Below are 10661 nucleotides of genomic sequence, written 5' to 3'. Positions count from 1 at the left end.
GTGAGGCTTAAACTCTTAGTTTACTTACTTTTCATAAAAAGCATATGGGTTGTGTTGTATGTATGCATTTAAACCATTTAGTTCGTGTGAGTGGGCAAGCATGATCTAAATTGGATAATTTCCAAGTTTCTAAAGTAATGACCGTATGAGTCCTTTAGTGTAATTTCACTTAAATAGATACTATTTATATAAATGTAAAGTTTAGAAGTGGTATTGATTGGATGTATGTTCCACTTATCATATCTTCGTAGGGCATACTTCCACAGTCCCATATGTTCGGTGAGAGATAGATGCTAGAATTTTAAGTAACCCGGTAAGATGGGGTAAATAATGCCCCTCAGAAGACGGGTAAGACATAGACAAATACGTACTATGTCCCGTGAGCATAGATTCGTATTCAAGTGTAGTGCGTCTATTGCGTCCGGTAAGATGGGGGTAAATGATGCCCTCTCCGAAAAACGGGGTAAGACATAGATAAATACGTACTATGTCCCGTGAGCATAGATTCGATTTAGAGTATTTCATGTTTTGTTGTTTCTCTTTCATGATTTCAAATTTAGTTTGTTGTTTGTATATATTTAATATACTTGTACCGTGTAATTGCTTTTATGCGCATTATCTCGAGATTTCAAAGACTTGCCCTGTGGGTAAGCCGAGAGTGTCGATGATCTTGCCGGGTCTTTAGACTCACGCTTGTTGATGTTGTATGTGTGCGTGTGTTAACGGTGACCAGATAGCCGATACTTGATTCATTCTAGCTTCGTTCGGCCCGGGCGGTCGAGGTGAGCCACCATTAGATCATGGCGGCCTCTTCTTCTTTAGTTAACTTAGTAGTACTCCGAGCTACGTCTCGTACTTTTGTATTCATACTAGTAGTTCCATGACTTAGACATTTTATGGGGTTTATGGGCAGACTCAGTATTTGTATTTCGCTTCCGCACTTTTCTTTATATTATGAGACACTGAGTATTATTCATTTTATTCGTTAATTTTCGCATGATTAGCTTAGAGGGTTCGCCTGGGTAGAAGTCGTCGGTGCCTCGTCACGGCCCCTCGAGTGTCAGATTTGGGTCGTGACATGCGCGCACCTAGACTTGAACTCAGGATCTAAGGGTTCTAAACGTGGACCTTGTCCAATTTCGCTGCAATAGCATTTGACATTTCTTGGAACAGAAATTTAGTTAGCTGCATTTTTTAATAGAGCAAAATGGTAAAATAAATGAGTTTTCAATATTTAATAGGAATTCAATGCAAAATATTGGTTTGTTGCATTCTCATAATCAAATTGGCGGCATCTCATGATATTCATGCTTTGTTTCGATTATTTACGTTACGAACTTGTTTACGCTATGATCAATAATGATTCTCCTCGTTGTTTTACATTACTGATAGGTAATTGTGAGCTCATTTATAATAAGGTTATAACTAATTTTAGTTCATAGTTACTTCGACACTAAAAGTGACTTGATTCGTTATGTTAATAAATAATGATTTGACACTGCATTCACAAGAAATAACAATATTAAAAAATAATACAAAATTAAACAACTTGAACAAAAATAAAACAAAATTAAACAATAGAAATTAATCATTCATTCAAATTATTCCACTCTTCAATATATAACGTCCAATAAAAACCAAATACTGTATGTATATAGCCAATATATAATACTCTATTTACAGAAAAAATAAAAACACTTTTAGATACCAAAACAAAAAGAAAAAGAAGAAAAAATACACTCTAGTCCAAATACCGTATGTATATAGCCAATATATAATACTCTATTTACAGGAAAAATAAAAACACTTTCATATACCAAAACAAAAATAAAAAGAAGAAAAAAATACACTCTAGGCCAAATACCGTATGTATACATAATACACCTATTGTAAAAATAATAATAATAATAATAATAATAATAATAATAATAATAATAATAATAATAATAATAATAATAATAATAATAATAAAGGGCTATTGGTGCACTCCACATTAAAAAATCTGGAAATATTTATTGGGAACATAAATTATGATTAGCCTAAGTGAGAGAGAGTCTCAAATTATATTTGTTTTCCAGAAAGGGCATTGATGTAATAGCACATAACAATAAAATAATAAAGAGCCAAGATTCCCTTGAAAATCATGTGAAGTTACAATTATATCCCCATTTGTGCCAGTTTGTGACAAAAATGGTTGTGCGATCAAATATAATTTTCCTTATTATTTTTCTTCCCAATGCATTGGATTTCCCCCCCCCCCCCCCCCCCCCCAATGTTGTCATTGCTTTTCTTTTATACATTGATTAGATAAATTTTTGCGTGCTTATTTTTTTTTTTTTTCAAATACCACTCCAAAAATATCTTCATTGGAAAGCATATATGAAGCGTGTGGAGTCGGGGTCCCATTATTCCCCGATGCCTTTCTTTGAACATTCTTTTGAATTATGTCTTTTTCATTTTCCTCGGCTCTTATACCTATGTCCTCTTTGATATAAGTTCATATATGTTTTTACATAAAAAAGTACTCTAGTAAAAAAAAGAAGTAAAATTATTAATAAAGATTAAGAGTTGTTATTTTGTGGTTTTAACTTCACTTTTATAATTACACTATAACACTTCGTAAATTCGGGTTAGGTGTGAATGTGTTAAAAGAGTGCTAATTTGACATTTTAGACAGATGAAGTACTATTGAGATGAGTTTGGGTGAAAATAATTGTTTTAAGATCAACACTAATAGTGAGGTGCGTAAGATTCGATAGAATCGACTAAGTTTTCGGTCGGCCTAACTTCCAGCCTGTTTATGTGAAGAAAACTTAAAACATGAAAGTTGTAGCCCTTGGAAATACCTTTCCAACGATATATGGTGAAGCTCAAACGGACATGTGAGTGAAAAGTTATGACCGTTTTACTAAACTACATCAGGCTACGACGCAATATGCATTTCGCAGGTTCTGTCTGTGACGCAATATGCATTTCGCAAGTTCTGTCTGTGACGCAACCTGTGTTTCGTAGGTTGAACACCAAAAATCATGTTTTACTGTCACAATTTGCGTTCGGTCTGCGTCCAGCAGGTCACACCTGCGTTTCTCATGTCGTGTCGTAGGTCATGCTTGGCTATAAAAGTACAGATCATGAAATTTTTGAAAATTATTCATTCTACTTCGTTTTTGGCCGACTTTTTGAGGAGAAAAGACCCTAGAACTTCTTCAAACCGTACAAGATGAGTTCTTAACCATCCTATGATTAAATTATATCAAAATAACAAGGATTAACGCTAGATTATCATTCCAATCCATAGATTATTGAAAATCAAAAGAAGAAAAATTGAAGAGGACTTTTGGGGGAATCTCAATAAAGGTAAGATCTTTGACCTCTAATGGTGTTTATTGAATGGATTGAGACTAGTGTGGGCTATTACAAGTGATTAAAATCCGTGGGTGAATTATAAGAAAGAGAGAACATGAATATTGGCTTAAAAACCCTAGTTTTCAGAAAGGGTAGGGATTCTAGGAAAAAGGTGTAAAGTTCTAATCTTTCTCATCTAAGTCAATTGTGGAGTGATTGTTGAACCTCGGAAAACCAGTTTGGTAACGTTATAGCGGGAATTGAGGTATGTCTCTTTTTCGAACATACTCTTCAACCTTTAACAAAATGGTTTCTTTGGCAAGGTTTCATGTGCGTGAGGGACAAGCTCCCATGGAACCGTCGGTGTATTATATTATATATTATATTCTTGATTTTATTATCGAAGGCTTATTGGAACTGATTTATGAAGCTTTGAACTTTGAATATGATTTACCCCTATAAGGGATGCTTTGAACTTGCAGAAAGCTTGGATATTTCATGTGTTTTGCTCTATGTACGGATTTTTGTTGAAATTGAAATTATCTAATGACCTTAACGTGGGTTTTAAATCTACTAATGACTTGATATACCCCTATTAATGGGATGTTGAACATAATCCATAAAGAGTAATTCGGCTTCCATGCTATGACTGTGATTCGGCATTATGCCATGATTCTATTATTTGTGTTTGACCTAGTTACTCGGGAGGAAGGACAGTCATTATGGATCCTAGTGGGGTTAGCCTAGCTATTAGGGAGGAAGAGTGGTCATCAAGGGTTCATAACCCCCATGTGATTTTGCCTGGCTATTCGGGAGGAAGGGTGGCCACTGTGGGTTGCTAACCCCGATATGGTGCTTCTATGCAGTTTAGGGAACCTCAAATGGTCATCCCCTCATTCGATTGATTTGGGCCTATATTGATATGTGATATACTTTGATTGCATGTGAGTGGCTTGTTGATATTCTTGAGTTCAGGATTTAAAAGAATTAAATGGGATAAACGGCATAATGAGTTAAAGTTGATTTACTTCGTCTTAAATGATTTCCATTGATGGTTATTAAGTTTGATGATTTATCCTATCTCTGAATTTCATAATGCTTTAATTAACTATTTTTAACGACCATTATTATATTAACTATTGTCCCGGAGACATACTGAGTACTCAGTACTCAAGCATACAATTGTTGTTTTTGATGGTGTGTCAGGTAACGTTGAGGAGCAAGTTCGTGACACGTGTGTGGACTAGGAGAGCTTGCTACTTCCATACTTTTGGTGAGCGCACACCCTTGTTCGTGGGACACCCCTATCTTACTTATTGCTTTGAGATTTCGGGCTACGTCCCGACGTTAGACTATGCTTTATTTATCATCTTAGAGGCTCCATAGATAAATGTTAATATTGTGGGTAGTTGTTGAAGTCATTGTTTGACTCATTTGGGATCTTACTACGTTTTATAAGGACATATTTATATTAGACTTGTGTAGATTTTATTTCATAATGGTGACTATGATCTTTTAGCTATTTATAACCTGTTGGACTGAATGATGAAAGATTATTAAAAGAAACTTGATGTCTATTGATTCATAAGGTGCTTCCGATGTTGTTCATAGCATCGGATGCCTGTTACGTCCAGGGTCGGATTTGGGGCGTGACATACACGATGCACGGTGGGGGCGTGCATCTAACTTCACTTTTAGATATATTTTTGCATGCCTAATTTTTTTTTTTCTTATACATTAGCTGTACCTATTATTTTATAAAAGTACATACTAATATGTATATAAACTCTTCATTTTTCATTGGTCATCACATATGTCTTAGTGTCATAAAAATACAGACCAAAGGAAATTATATTTTTTATTTATTTCTTTTTGTGATTTTTCTTTGAAGATTGTGTCACGAAAGTGAGTTCATATTTAACATTGATGATCAAAGTTTCATTTATCCTCTTTTCTCTAAATATTTTATTTTTCCATCTCTTCCGTTATGGTTGATTGAAATATTGAATGAGTTCAATTTAGCTTAATATTATTAGATAGGATTGAGTAAAAAAATTGTTAAGTGTTGATTCAATACCGTCAATTTTTAAAAAGAAAAATGTGTGTAACAAGTAGTCAACACTATGGTTGGGACGAAAAAATGAATCAACTAGAACATAATCTAATCTAAAATTGTAAGGCTCTCTTTTCTTTCTCTATATGGAGGCTTAAGGTCGCAGCCATGACTGCCACGACTAGTTGACTTCAATTAAAACATTAAATTATCCCAATTTAGCTAAACATCAGATATAATTGAGTAATAACTAGCAAGTTTTGATTTAATTCAATCAATTTAAAATAAAATAAAATTAGTGGATGTAACAAGTACTCAACACTATGGTTGACTTTAATTGAAATGTCGGATTTGTTCAATTTAGCTAAATATTATATAAGATTGAGTAAAACAAATTGATAACCATTGCCTAAGAAGGCAATTTTTCTATCTATTTTTGATAAATATTTTTTACTCTTTTATTTTCTACAAATTCAATATTGTCTAAGCGAAAATTAAATGATGAAATTGACAATTCATTAAAAAAATTGGGGCATCAAAATTTTTGGTGGTCTAAAACAAAGGCTCCACTAGCGTCCTCGTTGAGCCATTCCTACCAACACTACTCATATCGCAATATAAAAGGATCGGTTCAAGCCTCAGGGTCAAAGTTGGGTTATCCATGCCTTAGGAATCCCAAATCTTAAATCTAAAGTCAAACTAATCCCGAACCGACTTTCAGTTACTCATTTTATCATTTCATGACCTAACTCAAAAATCCAATTTCAATCCATTCAAACCTGCTAAAAAGATGCTCAGATTCATAGATAATCGAAGTAATTACTAGAAATTGAGTTAAAATCACTTATCCAATAGATCAAAGTTGAAATCATCTTTGAATTGCCTCAAAAAGAAACTTTTAATACTCCAAATGTGTTTTTGAACATTGAGCCCCAAAATGAAATATTTTAAACACTGCCATCCCTCACACGCGACCGCAGGGGACCCACACGATTGCGAAACGCGACAAACAGCAAACCCTAGACTATCGCAGACGACTTTCACGCTAACGCAACACCCATGAACCAAGCCACTCTAGGCGAACACAACGTGCCCCGCACGCGACCACGACCCTAGACTATGCTATCATACACGATCGCGACACCCTTACCACCGTCGCGAAACATAGTGAGTGCTACAATAGAAAAAGTAAAATTTGTTGCAGCTGATTTGAAAAAATAGTACTCGGAACTCACTTGAACCCTTCGAGTTGCAAATCAAATATGCGTAGAAGTCCAAAATCATCCCACGAATCTGTAGGAACTTTCAAATCACCAATCCAAGCTCATTTAATCACATCTTTGACTTTGATCAACTCTTATACTTTAAAGTTACTAGTTTTAGCTTAAGTATTCTAAATCACTCTCGAGCCCCTTGAGACTCGACCGAACTATCCTAACAAGTCTTAAATCATCATAAACCTATAGGAACCTTTAAATATCAATTCGTTAACCCACAATGTTGACTTTGGTCAACTCTTAGGTTTTCAAACACTATTTTTGATTTCGTTCTCCAAAAAGCACCCGAGTTCCTCGGGTTACGTTTCACTCATAGGGATAAGACAGTACACATTTTAACCATGTTTAACACAAGTACTTTATACTACATATGTTTTTTAAAAAGTCTTTTTAGCTGTTGGAAAATATGGATAATGTTGTGTACTTATTTTTATTACTTTTACTTTGTTTGATATCCTATTGAGATAAAGGCTAACATATTTTTTTAAGATCGAAGCTTACGGGGTCGTTTGGTATGCTAGACAAGCAAAAATAGTTGTGGGATAAAATTTTAGAGATCTTGCCTTATCCCTTGTTTGGTTACTAATTCTGAGATAAGTTGTACTAGTATTAGAAATAATACCGACATAAGTCATCTCTGGCAGATGATGAAATAGTAGTATCAGGATTATTTATCCCTAAATAAAACAATGAAAATATCAAAAATACCCCTGAAGTCTCTCAAACCATTTTTTTTATTAAATAAACTGCAGAGTATTTTTGTAAACAAATAATTTTCTTAGAAATTATGTAATACATATTATTTTTAATATAACAAACCAAACAGTCAATAAATAATAATACCAGAATAACTTATCCCAGCAATTAATCGCAACATAAACTTGTCACCAATCCAAATTAGGGGTGGGCATTCGGTTCTTCGGTTCGGTTTTATCGAACTTCGGTTCGGCTATTTTGGTTTCGGTTTTTTGAAGATGGACACCGAACACCGAACCAAACTAGTTCGGTTCGATTCTTTCGGTTTCGATTTTTTGAAGTTTGGTTCGGTTCCGTTTCGATTTTTTCAATTCGATTTTTTTGATATGATATTAGAAGCGATTCCATTTACACTAATTCATATTCTCAAAAGCAACAAAACATAAAACTGATAAAATTAAAATCAAAATCAAACAAACAGGATACACAAGAATAGAAAACCATAACTATAATATATGACTACTAGGTGTTATATACATACGAAGAATAATTAAGAAAACACATAAAGGACATACATTAATCCTAAAGACACATCCTAGTCACATTTCTTTGTTAAAGATATTTGATTTTCTCAATTGAATTGAAAAATTAGGGATACAAAAGCAAAAGAGAGCTTGTTACAATTGAGTTTTTTTTGGCTTAAACTTAATAGGCGTGGACTATTTTAATTTTTTTGGATAATGTATTAAATTTCGGTTCTTCGGTTCGGTTTCGTCAAAGTTCAGTTCGGCTATTTCGGTTTCGATTTTTTGAAGGTGGACACCGAACCAAACTAGTTAACTCGATTTCGGTTTCTTGAAATTCGGTTCGGTTCGGTTTGGTTTTTCGATTTTCGGTATTTATGCCCGGCCCTAATTTTAATCCATCCATTTACCATTTCTGTGACCAAGTATTTTGTGTTAGTTATGAAATTTCATCAAGGACACAACAAACCGCAAACTGAAAAGCATATAGCCAACTGAATCAGTGGATACAAGTCAACCTTTTATTATATGATTCCGGGAAGTACATATAATCCGATGAAAAAAGTAGGAGAAAATAGAATGACAGATGCAGAAATCACATTTACATCTTAGAAAGCAAGCAAACTTTCATTTAGATAGTAGTATAAGCAGAGTCATTAGCAGATATATAGAAGAGAAGTATATGAAAACTTCAGGAAATTGAATCAGCAGAACTCAGTTCATCAAACCGAACCCTAATTTTTGGGATTGAGAAGAGCCAATCAATATCCATGCATCCACAGCATTTAAGTCATTTGATTTTGACATTTCCACATCCTATATATATATTCATGGTTTTCCCAGACCCATCGGACATCTCATCATCATCAGAAAAGTCATCAATATCACCCGCCACAAAGTCCCACGGTATATAGCCAGAAGAACCCGAATAGTCCGAGCAATTATCCCATCCATTCTTATCATAACAATCTACGACAAGGGGTCCCACAACCTTTAGTTTATTGAATTTCTTGACAAAGTTCTCATCAAGAGTCACATTCCAACAACCCCTTACGTCCAACAGCTCGAGCTGCCTGCAGTTTTGAACAACCTCAGATATGCTCAATGTACCAACCAACATGTAAGCAATTTCGAGCTGTTTGAGCTTAGGCATCGTGGTGGCTATTACGAGAGCTTCATCATCTTGTGAGAGCTTGTCAATGACCTCGAGAGGGTGCATTGTTCTACGCAAACCAGTCAGAGATTTACAGTGTTTCCCTATACATTTAGGGCTCTATAATGTTATATTATAGTAGCTCACATCCAAAAACGTAATGTTGGAAAATGTTCCGGCAACCTGTTCCACTACGGAGTCGCTTAATTCACACTTTGGCAACCGCAACGTCTGCAGAGATTTGGCACTAGCAACCAAAACAGATAAGTTCACATTCACTTCAAGTAAATATTTTCTGCTATGGAAGGGAACAAGAACCATATTTGGTAGCTACATGACAAGTCTACTGAATTCTGACTAGATCAGCAACGAACTTAAAAGCAATAAAACTTCCATTGTTCCTCTTTTTTAATTTAAAGATGTAGTCTTTGTCATCATCAAAGGATTTGGTTTCCTTATCGAGACTCTTATCCCAGTATATCGACTCGGAAAGTTTATACAAAATAAGTTAAAGAATTGGAACTTCTACATAAGGCATTATTACGTGAGGCATAGTATCTTAAATTGATGTCTATATTGAATGGTGAATAGATAATCTTGCATAATGAAGGATAAAACTTGTTTGCAATGAATTTATTTGATTTGTCTAGAGAGACTAATTACAGAGTTTACTATTGCAATCCCAGCTTCTATGTGTATTACTAATCATCCGATCAAGGTTTTCGGGGCAGCGGTTTTTGCTCCATTCCTCAATGTCAATCTCTTGCCAACAATAAGGCCCCTTTACTGCTTTTCCCCATGACTTGCAAACCCTTGGAACTACGGTTAGCACCTCTTGAAGTGAAAGGTTTCCAAATATTAGCCCGAGTGCATCAGGTAACAATTCGTCCCACTGCCTAAACTCGAATCCTTCCTCCATTTAAACTCTTGTTTCTCTGCTATAATAATGAAAAAGAACAACTTTCGATCACAATCCACCCAACTGGTTTCTGTCACATCTCCATATCTAAAAGACTTGGCCAAAAACTAATGGAATTCAAGCAGTTTATGAACTTAGCTACTAAAAGATTGGAGCAGTTGTATCAACACAAAATCTTCCTAAACATAGTAAAAAAGGATGAAAAAGTAGTGAAAATATAATAATCTAATACTGAACTTTCATTGAACAATCAAAAAAGTAGTGAAAATATAATAATCTAATCCAGAACCAAAGAACAATCAACTCAATGAGCTAACAGTAACCAGAAAAATCGAATCTTGAAAAAGAAAAAAAACACCCCCATCCCCCCAAAAGAAAAAGAAATCTATCCAAAGAAATGAAATTGGTAACATAAAACTGTGTAAAGTCACAATCTTTACAAGAGAAACATGGTAATTATGGACAAATCAAACTCTAAGAAAGAAAAGGACATATTTGTCTTAGTACAGAGAAAAAGGAAGTGCCAGATAAAAAATCCTAGCCATTAACAAACATATTGTCACTCTGGTCGAAATTCTACAGATTCAAATGGCTAAACAGATCAGCATAACTCAAAGTTAACAAATCTATTGAGGGAAATGCTCAAATAAGGATATAAACATCTGAATAAACGCAGAAAACCAAACACATTTAG

At 34.5% G+C, this 10661-nt stretch overlaps 1 pseudogene; it reads right to left on the bottom strand.

Annotated features, from left to right (window-relative positions):
• Positions 1-8685: 8685 nt before the first annotated feature.
• Positions 8686-10198, bottom strand: LOC132044826 (F-box protein FBW2-like; annotated as a pseudogene).
• Between the last annotated feature and the right edge of the window lie 463 nt (positions 10199-10661).

The sequence above is a fragment of the Lycium ferocissimum genome, unplaced genomic scaffold (assembly GCF_029784015.1).
Source record: "Lycium ferocissimum isolate CSIRO_LF1 unplaced genomic scaffold, AGI_CSIRO_Lferr_CH_V1 ctg525, whole genome shotgun sequence".
In the NCBI taxonomy this organism is placed as follows: Eukaryota; Viridiplantae; Streptophyta; class Magnoliopsida; order Solanales; family Solanaceae; genus Lycium; species Lycium ferocissimum.
The sequence above is the reverse complement of the archived record's forward strand: the minus strand, read 5'-3'. Positions and strand labels throughout refer to the sequence as shown.